Below are 20,747 nucleotides of genomic sequence, written 5' to 3'. Positions count from 1 at the left end.
GTGTTTTAGCTGCTGTCGCGGCTAAGCCGCACATCAGTTGCAGACAAATTGCGCGAGAATCGGGAATCTCAAAAACGTCGGTGTTGAGAATGATACATCAACATCAATTGCACCCATACCATATTTTTATGCACCAGGAATTGCATGACGACGACTTTGAACGTCGTGTATATTTCTGCCACTGGGTACAACAGAAATTACGCGACGATGACAGATTTTTTGCACGCATTCTATTTAGCGACGAAGCGTCATTCACCGACAGCGGTAACGTAAACCGGCATAATATGCACTATTGGGCAACGGAAAATCCACGATGTCTGCGACAAGTGGAACATCAGCGACCTTGGCGGGTTAATGTATGGTGCGGCATTATGGGAGAAAGGATAATTGACCCCTATTTTATCGATGGAAATCTAAATGGTGCAACGTATGTTGATTTGCTACGTAATGTTCTACCGATGTTACTACAAGATGTTTCACTGCCTGACAGAATGCCGATGTACTTCCAACATGATGGATGTCCGGCACATAGCTCTCGTGTGGTTGAAGCGGTATTGAATAGCATTTTTCGTGACAAGTGGGTTGGTCGTCGAAGCACCATACCATGCCCCTCACGTTCACCGGATCTGACGTCCCCGGATTTCTTTCTGTGGGGAAGTTGAAGGATATTTGCTATCGTGATCCACCGACAACGCCTGACAACATGCGTCAGCGCCTTGTCAATGCATGTGCGATCATTACGGAAGGCGAACTACTCGCTGTTGATGGGAATGGCGTTACACATATTGCCCAATGCATTGAGGTTGACGAACATCATTTTGAGTATTTATTGCATTAATGTGATATTTAGAGGTAATCACGCTGTAACAGCATGCGCTCTCAGAAATGACTTGTTCACAAAGGTACATGTATCACATTAAAACAATCGAAATAAAATGTTCAAACGTACCTACGTTCTGTATTTCAATTTAAAAAACCTACCTGTTACCAACTGTTCCTCTAAAATTGTGAGCCATACGTTTGTGACAATTACAGAGCCATCTATCACAAAGCGAAAAAAGTGGTCCAACTAGAACATTCATATTTCTTTACGTACTACACCAATATGTAATAAAAAATGGGGCTTCCTATTTTAAAAAACGCAGTTGATATCCGTTTTACCCATGGCAGCGCCATCTAGCGGGCCAACCGTAACGCCATCTGGTTTCCCTCTTCAAGCTAGACAAGTTTCGTTCTTTGCAGTTTTTTCGTTTGACGCTTATTTCGTGAGATATTTGGCCCAGTCACGATCAAAGGACCACACTGTATAATCGAAAAGTCTGTTCGTGCACAACATACTGCCCCGTCAACACTTTCGCAATTATGGACGGCTATGGAAACAGCACGGCTCAATATTTCTACACAGGACTTTCAACGACTTGTTCAGTCCATGTCACGTCGAGCTGCTGCACTGCGCCGCGAAAAGGAGGTTCGACAGGATATTTGGAGATACCTCGTTACTTTGGTCACCTCATTATATTTGAAGCAGCAATGAGCGAAGTGTTGCTGTGCTTGACATTGCACTCGTAGCGAGACGAGTCGGGCTGGAATCGTTCTTCACGCCCTACAGATCAAGATTCTCTTTGGTTTCTCTAAGTCTCTTAAGGCGAATGCCTTGATGATTTCTTTGAAAAGAATAAGACGAATTTATTACCCTCCACTGTCCGACGGGGCTTGTGCTCTGTCTCTAATGATCTCATCCCCGGCGGGACTTCAAATCCTAAAAATTAATGCATGAAAAAATCGCTGGATAGGCAGGACAATATCAATGCTTAGGAAGATAAAGAAAATATGTCAATTCACCTGCTCATGTTTTGGAAGTGAAAACCCAATTTATGGAACTTTTCAATGATAAATGCCTCCAACTGGTGTCGTTGGTCCTTACAATGAAGGATTCAAATGGCTCTGAGCACTATGGGACTTAACATCTATGGTCATCAGTCCCCTAGAACTTAGAACTACTTAAACCTAACTAACCTAAGGACAGCACACAACACCCAGCTATCACGAGGCAGAGAAAATCCCTGACCCCGCCGGGAATCGAACCCGGGAACCCGGGCGTGGGAAGCGAGAACGCTACCGCACGACCACGAGATGCGGGCTACAATGAAGGAGAAGATGCGTAAGAAGTATTGTCTGCACAGGAAACATTCCGTATTGTCACCTTCACCGAGTCGATGTTTTGGAAGTTGAATAGTACTTCCTGGACCCATACTGAATACGTTTCTTGGATTCTAGGACACATGTCACCTTTCTGCTCTATTATTGTTTCATCCTCCGTGTCCTGTACAAATGTGTGTGAGCTCTTAACGGACCAAGCTGCAGAGGTGATCGGTCCTTAGACTTACACACTACTTAAACTAACTTAAACTAACCTATGCTAAGAACAACTCACACCTCCATGCCCGAGGGACGACTCGAACCTCCGGCGGGATTGGCCGCGCCCGTGTCCTGTATTGGTGGCATGTGTGTGGGCTGACGGCAGTACAATACCCCCCTCTTCAATGGAAAGCTTTTACTATACAGCGTGTTAACTAACATGTAGGAAACGTCTTGGGAATCGATAGAGGACTTAAAAAGAAGCAAAAGAGTTCGTATGTACGTATATGTGGTATATTTTTTGTTTCTTAGCTACATACACATTTTTCCTGTCACCCGTTTGCTTCGTTTCTGATTTTTTACTTCAGATTTCCTCTTTGGTTCTACAGGTATTTTTTTCTTTCTAAATGTTGCTTGTTTGGGAAGTACGAAATTAAAGCCTTCTTATGTACGTCTTACTTGTCGTGCTACTACTAAATAAACAAATTCTTTTAGCATTGAGAACGCAATTAGTAGTGCAAGCTTAGTCTACAGTTTTTATTGGTCTAGTGGTTAGTGTGAACTGAATATTCTTGCGCCATGAGGAATCGAATCTCCTAGTTCTGAGAGGGGCGTCGCCGAACGAGTGTATGTTAGCGACCTCGGCTGGAGAGCCACGTCTTGTGCCTGACTTCCAGTCACGGGCATGACGCCTGCTCTGCCCTGCTCCTATTGGACTGTGTATAATGTACATTTATTGCTAAAATGTATTCCAGTTCAGCACATCGCGGAGGTTCTCCTGATATATGGACTTGCAATTCGTCAGAAATCCGCCTTTTTTGTGCTGAAAGACTTTATTAGAAACAATAAGACATTTTAAAGAATACATGAACGTTCTGTTGAGACAAGCTCTTTTAAGAAAAGGTCTTTTCATTGTAGAAAACCAAAGAGTGTCATAACACCTGATTTAGAAGGTCGAGTACTTTATCACGTTGAGAACAATAGTGGCAACAGTACCAGAGAACTAGCAGAGACTGAGAACATGAGTCATTTGTCAGTGTGGGATGTGTCACGAGAGCAACTCTTTTATCCATACCATCTTCAGAGTGTCCAAGGTCTTACTGAAACAGATTTTCAATCCAGAAAAGCTTTTTGTACTTGGTTACTGAGGAACTGTGCTCATCACCAACACTTGTTGTCAACCGTACCCAATGACGAAGCAGAGTTTACCAGGAATGGAGTGCAACATTGTCACAACACTCATGTACGGGTGGATGAGAATCCTTTTTCAGTACTGGAAACAAGACATCATCAACAGTTTAGCGTTAATGTATGTGCTTACGTAACTGGTGACAGATTAATTGGAGCTTCCATTTTTCTTCGAACACTGACTGGAGCGTCATACAGTGAATTTTTCATGGAACATTTAAATGTTATGGTGGAAGCGGATCCACTACATTTACGTCAGAATATGCGGTCGATGCACGAAGAGGCAGCACCACATTTCGTCCGTCTCAGTTGCACGAATATACAGTTTTTTCTGCAGTGGTTACCGTCATTCTCAAATCACACACCTTGTTGGAGGAGGAGAATACTAGTGTTTAACGTCCCGTCGACAACGAGGTCATTAGAAACAGACCACAAGCGCGGATTAGGGAACGATGGGGAAGGAAATCGGTGGTGTCCTCCCAAAGGAAAATCACGGAAAACATAAAGCAGGGTGACCGGACGCGGGTTCGAACCGTCGGCCTCCTGAATGCGAGTCTAGTGTGCCACACACTTTGTTATTGGCCGGAACTAGTTAAACTATATACGGCCAAAAGGCACGAATATCTTCTGTAAATAAAGTCAAACCGTGGACAACAAGTACTCTTATTGAAAAGTTGGCCTATGTGTCTCTAATGCTGCGCCAGTTTGCTTGTGCCATTCAGGTGCAACAGTAGAAATAAAGGCTAACGTTTCAATGAGAGTATTTGTTGCCCACAGTTTGACTTTCTTTACAGAAGATATTCGTGCCTTTTGGCATCATGCTGTATGACTGTTTGCGGGAAATAATAAGGTGAGGGTTTGAGAATGACCCTTTCAGCCCGAAATCTGCAACCAATGAAGCCAAAATTGTATGTTCATGCAACTGAGACGGACAAAAAAAATTTATCATATTTAGTGAGTACTGAACAGTTGCGGACCTGCCATCCCGAGCAGCATGCCTCGAATCAGCAAGAAAAATACAAATCAGCATTTTCCATATAAACCGATAAGTCGTGTGACACCAATATATGGGCCTGCTCGATCACCTGACGTCAGTTCACTGCATTTTTACTTTTGGAGTCATAGTGTATTTAACACTTATTGCCAATGTTGACATTCTTCGCCAACGTGTTCAAGAAGGATTTCAGCAGCCACCTGGAATGTGGTAGCGAATGATAGTCCATGACGTGAGGTTCAGAAGCTTGTGTTACAGGGAAAGGAATATAATTTGAGCATTTCATTTAGCCATCAGAAGACCAACATTTGAAAAAACTACCTGTAGAACCAACCTGGAAATTTGAAAGCAGAAGGACAGAAACATGTAAGCATGTAACAACGAAAAGTTTTCTGTAGCTAAGAAAATAAAAAAGCTGACCGTATGTATATATAAATTTTTTTGAGTTTTTAAAGCTCACTATCCATTACCCTTAGGTTTCTCACATATTATTTAACATCCTGTATAATTCCCACAGTGCTCAGAGCCATTTGAACCATTTTAATGTCCGCAACTCGTGGTCTCGCGGTCGAATTTTCGCTTCCCGAGCATGGGGTCCCGGGTTCGATTTCCGGCCGGGTTAGGGATTTTCACCTGCCTCGAGATGACCGGGTGTTTGTGTTGTCCTCATCGTTTCATCACCATTCATGAAAGTGGCGAGTTTGAGTGCCGGCACGGCAGCTCAGCGTGTTCGGTCAGAGGATTAGCTGCCCTCTGTAATAGAAAAACTGAGTGAATGGATCAATAACGAACTTCAACGGGCGTCAGGAGACGTCCGCCACGAACACTTGCAACGAACTATAACGAACAATATGAGATTACAAAAAAAAGCATGGGGTCCAGGGTTCGATTCCCGGAGGGGTCAGGGATTTTCACCTGCCCCGAGATGCTGGGTGTCGTCTTCAGCATCATCATTCATCCCCATTACGGTCGGAGGAAGGCAACGGCAAACCACCTCCATTAGGACCTTGCCTAGTACGGCGGTGCGGGTCTCCCGCATCCTTCCCCTACGCTGTGTCCAGAAGCATGGGACTTCATTTCCATTTTCCACAAATAAATATATTATGTGATATAACCATACGAGTTTAAAAACGTTTTTAAAATCTATGAAAGGGTGATTTTCTGACGATATTTACATAAAATTCATTGCTGTTTTCCTTCATTTCTTTTTTTTTCAAATTAAAAAAGACTGAAAGACAAGAGAAAAATTAGCTATTTGAAACAAGTTGAAAGGACGGCGACATTCATGAAACAGGAGTACTGCACTTTCTGTAAAAAGCTGAAGGACATGCATTAGGGAAGAATAGTTGTGGGGAGAGGAAAACGTTGCGTTTTCTGAAGAGGCGAAGGAAGTGGATGTAAATATGTAGGTCATTGTGTGGTGTCTATGGAAACAGAGGTAGGTGTTTTTTTTAAATCTCATTTTGTTCTATATTGTTCGTTGAATTTGTTCGTTTCGGACGTCCTATGATACATGTTCAGGTTGTTCGTTGATCCGTTTACTCAGTTTTTTTTACTACAGACGGTAGCCAAACCCTCTGACCGAACACGCTGAGCTACCGTGCCGGCAGTGTAAGGGAGAATAGCGGCAAGACGCAAAGGGAGGCTGAGTTTGATGGCTAGGCAGGGACTTGGTATTCAAGATGTCAAGAGGGAAAGGGATGGGCAGAAAGACAGGGATGAGGAAGGGGGTGGGGAGGGGGGAAGGGGGGAGGGGAGATATGAAGTGGGATAGGAGGCAAGTCGTATACTGGGTGCCTTTCCTACAAAGCTAGTGAGAGATACTCTGCTGTAACTCTTGGGTAATATGTTACTATTGGACCTTCCACAAGGCGTCCATAAACACCTCTGAAAGGTAACCATAAACTCGCCGTCCACCAGCGGAATTATAATTCTCCCCTCGACATACGCCGTGTTCTGTGCCATGGTCTGTTGCATTATCAGCGGCGTCAGCTGTCCTTAAAACTGCGTTTAGTGAGAGCAAATATCGGGGCATCAGACCCTGTTTAATGCCACTAAACACTCCCCAAATCTTTCATGAGACCAGAGTAGCCATGCCTGGTGCGACGTTATGTCATTGCTAGCCTGGCCAGAGGCACACAAGATCTGAATCCTACGGCAAGCAGGTGGTTCCCAATGGTTCTGAGCCGTGGTAAAATTTGCTGTTTTGAAGAGCGCGCCGCAGCGTGTAGTGTAAAGCAGTCGCCCTCTGTTTCTGGCGGTGGTGCCGCTGTGGCAATCGCAGCTTTGGTGTCTCCCTCTGGTGAGAAAGGGGAAAGGTAACCTGCTCCCGTGCATTTAAGGGGCGCTATGAGCTCTCTAGGGGGCGAGTCTATTCAGTTGGTCAGTCGGAGTGAGTCTGGGTCAGTCACTCGTCACCAGTTGCTGGTCTGTCTCTCGTTCGCATTTGTCCGGCAGTTAGTGTCTGTCTGTCGTCCGGAGTGCTAGTATGTGTTAGGCCGCCAGTCTGCTCGAGTCTGTTCAGGCAATGGTCGTTGGCGGTTGGATCGATCGGTTGGTCGGTCGCGCACTGGGACCCAAGATGACTTGTCCGTCTTGAGCGTCGGTGCATGTGAGGTCGCCACGTGAGTCCAGTGGGCCGCGCCGTATAGCGAGGGGTAGTGGCTTCGCGGCCGACACGAGATTAACAGGAGTCAACCCACGACACCGGTCTGGCCGGTACGAGCTGCGACGCCGTGAGACGGGAGATCGGCGCGCCTTCCTGCGTCCGTTGAAGCGGCTGGCAGCGGACGGTCCGGGAGAGCGTTTTGGGGTGCTGCGCCAGATCTTCGCCAGAAATCGCAGTTATTAGAAGTTAAGTGATTGGAGATATGTTGTTTCATTTACTTGTTAAATTCTACTTGTTTTCTTGGTCAGTCTCTCGTCCCCAGCTTGCTCGTCTGTCTCTCGTCCGTATTTGTTAGGCAATTACTGTTTGTCTGTCTGTCTGTCGGTCTGCCGTACGTTAATAGCTGCCTCTGTCATGTTTGTCGGATTCGGTGTTAACGAATTTATTGCGTGAAGTGTAACGGCCGAATTCCTGAAATATGTTTTTATCTTGCCTATCATCTTGAGAGGCGGTATATGTGTAATGTAGAGCATGTTTGTATATTTTATGTAAGACTGTATTTTAAGGGGTTTTATTTAAAAGGTTATTTTAGTATATAAAGTTGCCATCCTTCCACCGTAAGATTTTTTTTTCTTTTTTTAAATCAAGTTGCACCTTCGGTGGCAAGTTAATTTTTTTAATGATAGTGTTTTGTACCATTTCCATCTCTCCTACGGAGTACATAGTTTATGTGCTTGTGTGAGTTGTTAAAATGTTCAGTTTAAAGTAATCTGGTGTGTTGGAGATTTGCATCCGTGTAGTCTTTCAGAGGTTGTTGTGAGCGGTCGTGACTACGGCCGTGTCAAAAGGGAGCGGCAATGTTCTCAGCCCGAAAGCTCATACAGTCAAAATTTGTTCTTTCTGCCTCTGAATAAATCGTAACTTGATATTTAGAGGTTGCTTTCTGATTATAATTTTAAATCTGTTTAAAAAAAGGGCTTTTAGGAATGAAATTTCCATTTGTTGAAAGATATATAATTTGTTTTCATCAGTTACCCACTGACAACTACTTCCACGCTCAAATAGTGTGATTAAATGTGTTAATGTTCTTGATGAATCACTAGTAAATAAAGTAAATTCTTATGAAAAGGTTTTGAAAGTAAATTCTTAAGAAAAGGTTTTGAAAGTAAATTCACGGTTCAGGTTCCTGATTTAACATCAGGTGCAAGATGTGCCTGAATTTCGTCCCTGGAACACCGCTGCTCGCACAATGCGAGCTCTTGACGTGCGTCTCTGCCACGCGGTCGTCCAAAACCTGGTTTAGGGTGTGGGAATGTTCCACAGACCGCTTTTGAAAACGGCAACACACCACCCATCCACTGCCCTCTACGGGGGCAATAATCCATCGATACCTCCATCCACCTTCTGGCGGGCTTACAATGCGACTGCGTTCAAATGGCTGAACCTGTTCAAAAGGAGTTCATAATTGTTGGAGTTGTATACTAAATGCTTGTTGCATACACTGCTCACCTCTAAATTCTGCACAGTCACCGTCTGCACAGTCAAAACCGACGTTGAACAGACAGGTCACTTGAGCGGCATTTGATCGCAAATGTCATTAACACTACAACCCCCCAGTATGCCTATATTATGGCCTGGTGCCACTGAATGTAGTCCTTGAGTGTGACGCATTTTTTCCAGGAGACTAAGTGCAGATCAGCTCAAAAGTTAAACCAAAATTAGTTAACACACTACTTATGTCATGAATGAGTAAAAGAAATTTTTAGACACACAGATTTTAGAGTTTGTAAGTAGGCTGTTTAGATTTTTATATTGGTAATGCCACGTAGCGCTCTGTATGAAAATCACTGGCTGTGCTGTGTGCAGTCTGTGGCTAGTTTGCATTGTTGTCTGCCATTGTAGTGTTGGGCAGCTGGATGTGAACAGCGCGTAGCGTTGCGCAGTTAGAGGTGAGCCGCCAGCAGTGGTGGATGTGGGGAGAGAGATGGCGGAGTTTTGAGATTTGTAATACTGAATGGCATGAACTGCTATATTTTTATGATTATTAAGGTAAATACATTGAAACTTCCTGGCAGATTAAAACTGTGTGCCCGACCGAGACTCGAACTCGGGACCTTTGCCTTTCGCGGGCAAGTGCTCTGTGGCTAAGCCATGTCTCCGCAATATCCTTTCTTTCAGGAGTGCTAGTTCTGCAAGGTTCGCAGGAGAGCTTCTGTAAAGTTTGGAAGGTAGGAGACGAGGTACTGGCAGAAGTAAAGCTGTGAGTACCGGACGTGAGTTGTGCTTCGGTAGCTCAGTTGGTAGAGCACTTGCCCGCGAAAGGCAAAGTTCCCGAGTTCGAGTCTCGGTCGGGCACACAGTTTTAATCTGCCAGGAAGTTTCATATCAGCGCACACTCCGCTGCAGAGTGAAAATCTCATTCTGGAGGTAAATACATTGTTTGTTCTCTACTAAAATCTTTCATTTGCTAACTATGCCTATAAGTAGTTAGTGCCTTCAGTAGTTTGAATCTTTTATTTAGCTGGCAGTAGTGGCACTCGCCGTATTGCAGTAGTTCGAGTAAAGAAGATTTTTGGTGAGGTAAGTGATTTGTGAAAGGTACAGGTTAATGTTAGTCAGGGCCATTCCTTTGTAGGGATTTCTGAAAGTCAGATTGCGTTGCGCTAAAAAATATTGTGTGTCAGTTTAAGCACAGTCCTGTATTAATTGTTCAAAGGGGACGTTTCATATGTGGGCCTGTCCACAATTTCTACAAGGACTGCAGTGGGTCTGCACCTCTGGTGGCCCACCAATACCATACTCTCTACCAGGACTACAGTGGGTCTGCTCTGTGATGACCTACCTACCAATCTTCTTCAAAACGTCGAATGACTCTGCTGTGGGTTTGCTCTGTTGTGGCCCATTACCTGTCTGCATGCCAACAGTCAGCACTGTCTTTCCGTTGGAAGGACAACACTACTTCTTCAAGACTGCATGGAAATCCACTACTTCTGTGTGCAATTTCTTTTACTAATGAGACTTTGTAAAAAAAAAAAAAACTGTAATTCCTATTATGATGAATGATCAGGACTGTCTTTATGGACTGTGAGAAAATTCTAGCTTTTGACCAACATTGTATAAATAAGTGTGTGCATTTGATTTCTTTGTTATTGTAATTATGAAAAATTTTATCAAATCGTTATTGGCCACTGCCCAAAACAATTTGTAAAATTTTTTGTGGGGAGCATGGGGGCTATGTAAGTTGGCTGATTAGATTTTTATATTGGTAATGCCACGTAGCGCTCTGTATGAAAATCACTGGCTGTGCTGTGTGCAGTCTGTGGCTAGTTTGCATTGTTGTCTGCCATTGTAGTGTTGGGCAGCTGGATGTGAACAGCGCGTAGCGTTGCGCAGTTAGAGGTGAGCCGCCAGCAGTGGTGGATGTGGGGAGAGAGATGGCGGAGTTTTGAGATTTGTAATACTGAATGGCATGAACTGCTATATATATTATGATTATTAAGGTAAATACATTGTTTGTTCTCTACTAAAATCTTTCATTTGCTAACTATGCCTATAAGTAGTTAGTGCCTTCAGTAGTTTGAATCTTTTATTTAGCTGGCAGTAGTGGCGCTCGCCGTATTGCAGTAGTTCGAGTAACGAAGATTTTTGGTGAGGTAAGTGATTTGTGAAAGGTACAGTTTAATTTTAGTCAGGGCCATTCCTTTGTAGGGATTTCTGAAAGTCGTTGCGTTGCGCTAAAAAATATTGTGTGTCAGTTTAAGCACAGTCCTGTATTAATTGTTCAAAGGGGACGTTTCAAGTTGACAGTCAAGTCTAAAAGACACGATACAATTATTCTAACTTTTGCAAAAGCTGCATACAAACAAAAGTACACCTGAGCAATTATGTAAACGTAAAACAGAGGATTGGACTGCACATCGTGATGTTGCAGTCAGACATATGTACTATGTGATCAAAAGTATCCCGACACTTGGCTGAAAATGACTTACAAGTTCGTGGCGACCTCCATCGGTAATGCTGGAATTCAGTATGGTGTTGGCCCACCCTTAGGCTTGATTACAGCTTCCACTCTCGCAGGCATGCGTTCAGTCATGTGCTGGAAAGTTCCTTGGAGAACTGCAGCCCATTCTTGACGGAGTGCTGCATGAGGAGAGGTATCGATGTCGGTCGGTGAGGCCTGGCACGAAGTCGGAGTTACAATGCGAGGTGCCGGGGTGGAGAAGAGTTTGTACCTCCTTAATTTTGACGAATCTTGCATGAGAACGAGACATGCACTCGACACCCTCCTTATCTACCAGCTAATTAATTATGCACACAATGGTAACGGAAGGAAATGATGGTGGACCCTGCTAGTTGGTAAAATAAGGCGTGCACACTCAAAATAATTTAATAAAAATCGTAATCTACTCAAAAAAAGAGAACTTTATCATAATAAACAACAGGAAATAGGATTCTGCATATATCTACGAAATGATATGCGGATTAAATATCACAATGAGATTTATTATACATCCGAACGTAAATGCACATGACTGTCGACACACACAGCAGGTTAAAGGATAGGGTATACTGAAATATTATGAGAATAAGAGTTGGCTCGAGAACAAGGGGCTCCTACTCTCTGTGATGCAATAAATTGACGAAAATGATTGAAGGTCCTAATGAATCAAATATTAATCTCCCGACTATATAGCGGTATCGCAATTAGGGGTGAGAGCTCAAACGGGATCACATGGAGAAACAAGCAAGGTGGACTTGCAGCAAAGCGAGCGCGCGTGCTGCTGAGGGATTCAGTATAAAATTGATAAGGTCCTACAATGCCAGACCCACAAAATACTGTACCAGTACTGAAGTCTGCAGCACGTCGTTGGTAGACACGTCCTGATGATGTAGACATGGACTTCTGCCGTGCAGCAACTCTGTGTCAACCCCTGGCCTCGAAGGCTGTCCGAGAATTCTAAGTTCTTCCGAAAAAGAGTAACTAAGTCGCAATACCGCCCGACTCCGAGGAAGATCAGATCCCGAATCCCTCTGTGATGCGATGCAAGAGCGGAGCCAGCATTGCTCAACTCCCTACAGTCCCCGAAAACCGCGAATCAGCATTCAGTGCTGATTCCAAAATTCCCCCACACTGTCTCGGAACATCATTTGCGCCAATAGCGACCGTTCCCTCCAATTTCGAGCAGGGCTTTATGACGTCAACTAGCCTCAGTTTAAGTTGACCAATCATGCCAACACATAAACTGCGGCGACACTCAGACGTCTCGCAGGTCGTTTCGCCCTGCACACAATAGGCGAAACTCGACCGGCGTCAGTCGTTCCGCCAGGCGCCTAAGCCTATTGTACGAACCCCTCAGAATTCAGGGAATTGCAGCCCCCAACCGGAAACGCAGTGTGCCGCGTCCTCCGATGCTCGCCTCGCACAGGCCACCCCGGGAAGTAAAACAACATGTTTAGGAATCAAGTAAAAAGTATTTTTTGAGCTCTCAGTACAGATACTCTCATTACAAGAACCTTATTCGGTCTGTTACTACCGTGCAATGACATAGAACATTAATAAAATTGGTCAAAATGAGAGGTGACATGCAAAAGAGGGCATGGAACCTCTCCTTACCCCCCAGTCACTTTAGATTATTTTTAGTAGTGGTTGACTCACTTGATAAAGGTAGTGTGTCAATCACTCAAAAAGAATTGGTCGAAACAGTTTCGAAAATGTCACAACAAATTGGCAGATTAATTTGGAAATTGATGTTAAAATGAAAGGTGGAATTTTTCTTATGACTTTGCCAACATATTACTCACTTTGACGAATAAGTCAGCTGCAACACAGATTCACGGTCAGGGAGCCCACTGACATACGTGGACATACTCGCACAGTCATACAAATGTTGAACACATGACAGAAGGCCAAGTTCGAAGCTGCAGTAAAATGTTGACCTTATAGACCTGTAAGCTTCTCATTAAGGTAACATTTAAGAATTATCTACTGGTGCCCAACTCAAACACACACATACTTCTGCATGAAGCCAAGAAGACAAACAATATTTCTATATTTCATGGTTGAAACATTTAACCACACTCACGCCATTTCCGTGAACAGAAAGGATGATAATTTCTCACAGTGATTGATTGACTGATGGTCCATTCACCATTAACCAGAATTGTATCCGCAGATATCCCGCTCACATACACAAAGAAAAATACTCTCGTGTAACTGTAGCATATTATTGTGTATAACATTTTGTAACTATTGACACATAAACAAGAAATTTGTACACATAGTGACAATTGACAGGAATCAACATAAGTGAGATAGAGAGATATAGTGTACACAAAAAACAGAAATTTTGTAAGTATACCTGTGTAATCAAAGATTATGTAACACAGTGTGCATTACGAAAAAAAAAAAAACTGACATGATGATAGGGAACCAGGATATCTTTATCGTGAACATCTTTTTATATATATAATTCTACTGTACGTGTGTATGTCACTGAACTCCTAAACGGCTGGACCGATTTGAATGAATTTTTTTGTATGCGTTTGGGTGACACCCTGGATGGTTTAGATTCACAAATGATCCCGCCAGATGGCGCTGCAGTCGGTATCTATGTTATTTGTCTATACTGCAACGAAACCGCTGGATTGATTTGAATGAATTTTTGTGAATGCATTCAAGTGGGGGCCTGGATGATTTAGATTTACAGATCAGCCCGGCAGATGGCGCTGCAGTCGATACCTAGGTTATTTATCCATAGTGCAACTAAACGGCTGGATCGACTTGAATGAATTTTTGTGTACGCATTCAAGTGGGGGCCTGGAAAATTTACATTCACAAATCAGCACGGTAGGTGGCGTTGCATTTTTGTGTGCAATATTAAGCGTATTGTATTCAGATATAAGTTACGCGCATAGGATTTCTTTTATTTTTCGACATTTTAATTTGAGTGTATTACATTGTGTGTGTTTCGTTATTTTGACATTTTTATTTTTTTACGGTGTCTTTTGATATTTCAGGTGTCGCATTTCAGTGAATATTAAGTGTATTATATCCACATATAAGTTACATACATAAAACAATGCCATGTGTTCGTGGACGAGGAGGAAAAATTGGTCGACGGACTCGGAATTCACAATTAGTCCAGAGCCGTCGGTTAAATAGATCGACCGAAGATCAATTGACGGACAATGAAAATTTAAGAAACCAGGCTGCAATGAGACTTGCTAATGAAAGTCGAGAGCAACGCAACGAACGCCTTCGAGCTAATGCATTGAGACAAAGACTGGCCCGTCAACGAGTCACCGACACATTCAGAACACATGAACAACAGCGTTTGCAAGTGTATCGCACATTGACACGTGCATAACTTCTTCGCCTTGCGTTTGAATATGAGTCGGACGTCGATTATTCGTCACATTCACAAATTGTAATCGGTGCTATGAACAAACAATGCCAACACTGTCATGCACTCAAATACAAATGTGAATCGGCCGGTTTCTGCTGCGCGTCTGGAAAAGTTGTATTGCCACCATTGAATTCGCCGCCGGAACCATTCAATTCATGCTTTCAAGTGACATCATTTGGAGCAACAAAAATCGTTCAGAATGAGGATGGTCGCAATTTTCACTCAGCGGTTAAGACTCAGGGTCAAGTGTATCACCAAATTGGTTCTTTAATGCCGATGCCTGATACCGATTCAAAATTTCTGCAAATCTACTTCATGAGTGATGAGGAGCAGCAAATAAACGCACGCTGCCAGTACAACGACATCGAGCAGATGGAGGAGCGAGAAATTGTGGGTATTTTAGAGCCGTTTTTACAGAATCAGAACCAGTTGGTCCAGTTGTTTAATACTGTTTCAAACAGACTGCAAAACGACAACTATACAGCAGACAAAGTACCATCTGCGTAGCACGCGGGCCGATATAATGCACCGACCATTAATGAAGTTGCAGTTGCTATGGTTGGCGACACATTTGAACGTCGAGATATACGAATCCAATGCAGAGATAACACAGTGCATACGATTGAAGACAGTCATCGCTCTTACGACGCTTTGCAATATCCATTGATATTTTGGGAAGAAGGAGAAGATGGGTACCATTTAAATATCAAACAAAAAATGCAGGACAACGTCTGTCGGGTCCACTAGTGTATATATAAAAAGAGCACTGAAAACTATAAAACAAAACAATATACATGCAGTTGACATTGTAGTTCCAGTTTCCAGTGTTTGAAATAAAGTTTGGGGGCAAAAAAAAGGGCAATGTTCTCACTAAAGGCACGAATGTTACTGTGTTCACGCAGTTGTCTGACCGACAAAAAAAAAGGACAGTTGACCATAAGATTCTTCACACGCTAACATCACACAATGAATCACTCAACACACGAACATTACCGCACTCGTCTGTGGAGCGGGGTGGTGGTTCCTGGCGTGGAAAAAGGGGCGCCTGCTGGGAGGAGTGCGACTAGTGGTGTGGGCCACCAATCTAATGTTTCTCGGAACCAGGCGCCGCATCCGGAAGTAGCTCCAGTCATCCTTCACTCCCTGTAATGGCGTTGTCCGTCGGCAAGAAGCTAGTGGGATGGTGCGACAGTCTATCGTTGATGTGCAGTACAATGTGGTGCGATAGCAAGCACATGTAAAGGCTCTGATTGTATTGAGGACCGCAAGATTCGGCACAGAGCCGTAGGACAGGTAGTTGGCTTTCCGAAGACAGTAACGCTTGGTCTTATCTAGACCGAAAAATTGCAATACAGGGTACTACTCTTAGAGTGACTCCAACGCTCGTGGAGTTATCTGATGGAGGTTGAAACAAGGATAACAGATCGATCAATGTGGTCGATTGCTCGGAACTGCTCTCTGTAGGAGAGGAGATAATCACGATAAACTGCAGTTCGCCGGCCGCGGTGGTCTAGCGGTTCTGGCGCTGCAGTCCGGAACCGCGGGACTGCTACGGTCGCAGGTTCGAATCCTGCCTTGGGCATGGGTGTGTGTGATGTCCTTAGGTTAGTTAGGTTTAAGTAGTTCTAAGTTCTAGGGGACTGATGACCTCAGAAGTCAAGTCCCATAGTGCTCAGAGCCATTTGAACTGCAGTTCAGCAATACCCAGCACGGAACTGCTTTGGAAATGAAGTCCGGCCTATTATGGTGAGTTATGCGAACTCGTGCAGGAACTATAAATGGCGTTCGTCATAAGTGCGGCTCAGGGGATCTCTCCGACACTTCGTGCCGTCATTGTTAGAGCACGCCCTCGTCGTCCAGCATAAGACTCAAGTTTCACACGGAATTTGCCGTCTCCCCTCCACAACGGCCAAAGGCCGGTCACGTGATTCCACCTCCACACGTACAGGAGGGGGGGGGGGGGGCGTGACTGCCAGCGCTCCTGGTGTTACTTGAGTGTACTGTGTTGCCTTTCCCGCCAGAAAACAAACACACTCTCGCCTGCTTTGTGTCTGTAAGCAAAACCAGCAAAGTGCACCACAGCCAGATTGCACAGATTCTTTTCAGGTTTTTTCTACGAGTTGTTTAAAAACGTACAGCTCAAAAAGAGCCTAGAAGATTAAGTGACTTAACAAAAGTTTGCCATCTTTTTCCGTTTTGTTTCTGAAAATAAATATTTTTTTCTTATTAACTTTCGTGTGTAGCGAACACGAGTTTCTACTGTGATGTTTTTATTGCTCAAAATAAAATGTCTGTGACAAAATATCCGAAGGAGTCGGCTTTAATTTCGTGTACGGCAATTAAAAAGGCTTAAGTTCGTGAAATTTCCACTTTAACATGCTGTAACGAGTTGGCTATTTTTTTGTACATAAACATTTAGCAGATGGAAACAGTTGATTGTTCGTTTCGTTTCCTTATTGAAGTTGCTGTCTGCTGGTGTTCTTGTGAGATTTTATTCCGCATACTTCAAGCATTATGTTCATAATGTATCCGTGTCTTGGGCTGATATAACATTTAATGCATAGTTTGGCAATACATGGGATATGACTTTTCACAGTTTTACAGTCGGCTGAAGAATGAGTTTCCAACATTTTGTCCATTTGCTGCTCAAATAGGATACAATAATTATTGAACTGTCAATATTTTCCATATAGTCGCTCTCAGCAAACTGCTGAATAGGAGCACTGGCAGTCACGCCCCGCCTCCCGTCCATGTGGGGGTGGAATCACGTGACCGGCCTTTGGCCGTTGTGGAGGGGAGACTGCAACTTCCGTGTGAAACTTGAGTCTTGCCCTCTCTGCATCACCGCTGAGCGGCGCCGTGCTGTCTCCTCGGCCAGCCGCTAACGGGTTTTGCCTGTCCTGGTGGGATTCCGACGGTTGTGTCCGCCCTCAGCCACAGAGCATAGAAGGATACAGAGCGGCCTTCCCCACGGCGGGAATTAACGGTACCCAGGCGGGAACGGCAGCGAGGGACCCCAGCGCAGTAGGTGCCCAGGGAGGCGGGGTTACCTGGCACATCCCGCGCCGGCCGAAGGCCGCTCTATATCCTTCTATGCTCTGTGCCCTCAGCTGACCCAGAGCTGTCCGCCAAGTGAGCTGCCCACAGAGCAATAGAAGGTCTATGCTCTGTGGAGCTGCCGCCTTACTTTCACTGCACTGAGCAGGTGGGCGGCACGCACCTATGAGGCCTCGGATGGAGGGGGGATGTGTCGTGACTGACAGCTGCCTCCCTCAGGCTTCTCCCTGCCGCTCGGGCCCATTTAATCCACACCGGCCACCTTGTAGCGTCAATTCTCGTCCAGCAGTCACTCGTTGTTCCCAGTACCTGCACAATACTTAAATCCTTTTATAAAGCGTGCCTCCCCAAATTTTTTGCCAAATACAGCATTTAGAATTTCATACATTTGTCTCAGGTAGCATTTTGTACATTCAATAAAAAAAATTAATAGGAATGACTATTTACATGAATAAAACTGTTACACTCAATATAAAAAGTCTTATACTCTGCTGACAATATTTACCGTAGTACCACATATAAAGAGTAGTGACTTGACCTATGGCCCCATTGTTAATACTAGTGTGTGTGTGACTGTGTGTAATTATGGATTCATTAAGATAAATAAAAGCTGAAGTACGCTACCCATAACCCTAAAATACTATATGTAATCCCAACTATGGCCTACCCGTCGCTGGAGCATGCTGACAACTACTGGTGACTCTTTAACTTCCCTAACTACGACACCGAGCGAGGTGGCGCAGTGGTTAGACACTGGACTCGCATTCGGGAGGACGACGGTTCAATCCCGCGTCCGGCCATCCTGAGTTAGGTTTTCCGTGATTTCCCTAAATTGCTCCAGGCAAATGCCGGGATGGTTCCTCTGAAAGGGTACGGCCGACTTCCTTCCCCGTCCTTCCCTAATCCGTTGAGACCGATGACCTCGCTGTCTGGTCTCCTTCCCCGAACCAACCAACCAACCTAACTACGATATCTACAGGCGCCACTGCACGTCCCCCGCCTCTCTGATCCCAGAGGCCTCGATGAATCCCTGAAACTGCTCAAGACGTAGCGGCTGCACACAAATACACAATGAACGCATATTAGACGAGATAAAACTAGCTGCAATGGCCTTAGTAATGGAAATTAATCAAACTACTATATGTAACGTATCGGCTACACTCGTCCTGCCCCGCTGAGACAACTCGATGGATGTTGCTCTCTCTGGCGTGCCCGATACGCTGAGTTGGTCGCTACTCATCTGAGATGGAACTGGATGTACTAAAACTTACGGTGGAAAATTTACACAAAGAGAACACGGCAGACTTCGCAAGTTACAATGCAAAGACTCTACCTCTGTAAACAAGTACTTATAAACACCATACTTATGGACTTCTATTGTGTGCTAGGTCTCACACCAAGACACCAATTACTGGGCTTGTTGAGGAATTCCATACCTTCTGTATTACACCGCACATACGATAAATCCCGACGACTGCGCACATTCAGAGACGTGACGTACCATCGTACGAGAAACTCGCCACACTCAAGAAAGGTAACGCCCAGCAGCAGCGGCATGGACGGGCATAGGCCACCTTTGTATATTCGCCTCCAAACCGTGTGGCGTGCTCAACTCGCCGACGAAAAAAAAAAAGCCTCGCTTAAAGTAGGTGCAACACTGCAGTTGTGTGCCCATGACACCAGTGACAAATAACGCGAAAACAAACAAATGGTGCAACGCCGTAAGGCGCGCCCAGAACACTGTCGATATGCATCCAGTAGCTCTTCCGCAACATATTCATAGTAATAGGTATGGTGTAAAGACAAAACACACATGAAGATGGAGTCTGTGTTACCAATGACTGGGAAAAGTGGTGGCTCCCCCATGTAACGGAAAGTCCGGGAAAGTGAGTTAGACCGACACTTATCTTTCTGAGTTAACCAATTTCGCGCAAGATCATGTCGCTTCATAGCCTCTTCAAGTTAAACATTTACGCGTTAAAGAATATAAATAGAAACAATTACCACACTTAATGTTTAATATGTACACAACAGTAATTATTTTCTAACCCAGTTTATTTTAAAATGTTTCCCTTCTGTTTCACACACAGGCACCACTTTTTTTCCTATACGAAAACTACGTTCCCGCGCTCCTTAAATTTCTACGTATGTTAACGGCTGTGTCCGAGTATTTGTGCGGATTTTCCCCGAGCCGAATCCGCGGTTAATCTCGCCCTCCATTTCTGTTTCGGTGACTGGAACTCGGGTTAGGACCACATATTTCGATTGACTCATCCTGCTGTTCATCTAAATTTCTACGCCTCCAGCTCGTGTCGTAATGGCGGGTATCATTTTGCCTCTGTCAGTTACTCTGCCGTCTTGAATTTTGTCTCTTATAGTCCTGCTTCCTTGATGTTCCGTCACTCTGATGGATGTTGTTATTGAGCGGTGCTCCACGAAAGTCGCTATTGTAATAATTATTTTGCCCTTTCCTTCGATCATGCGATGCTTCTTTTTCAAAAATTAACTCAAACCCGCGGAGAAGGCTTTTGAATGTTTCGATATTCGCTCCATACTTTCCTATAAGCGCTGGGTGGTAGTTGTTTGGCAGTTTCGGGAAACAGAACTTAATTATTTCACCATCACTATGTGGCACATCAAGAAACTGATTCTTTTTAGTTAAAGCCTCAGAGAGCTTCGTGGGGCTCTTGTATCCTGACGCCTCCAGATCTGGACACAAAATGATTTCTTGTTTTATTCGGTCTTGCATTTCGCGCGACCAATACGTTCCGAGAAACGCGTCGGTGAATTCTTGGTACGTTCTGCATGTACCCGCAACACCGCGCATTTTCTCAGCTGCCGTGCCCTCGATGTGCCCGCAGATAAATTCTAATTTTGCTGTCAATGGCCAAGATATTGGTAGCGTGTTAGAAAATTGTGACAGCGAAATTTTTGGGTGAAGTGAGCCTCCATTTTCCCGAAAATTTTGGAATTTGAGGACCGATAAAAAGTGTTTGTAATCAAACTCTGGTCCATCTTGCACATTTCTATTGGTTGTAGTATCAAACGCGCCCGTCTATTTGACGCTAGCTGACATCTCGTGGTGCGTGCTGTGACCACATAGTTCTGCCCCATAATGATACTGTAACTGAGCGTT

Source organism: Schistocerca cancellata, chromosome 1 (assembly GCF_023864275.1).
Source record: "Schistocerca cancellata isolate TAMUIC-IGC-003103 chromosome 1, iqSchCanc2.1, whole genome shotgun sequence".
In the NCBI taxonomy this organism is placed as follows: domain Eukaryota; kingdom Metazoa; phylum Arthropoda; class Insecta; order Orthoptera; family Acrididae; genus Schistocerca; species Schistocerca cancellata.
The sequence above is the reverse complement of the archived record's forward strand: the minus strand, read 5'-3'. Positions refer to the sequence as shown.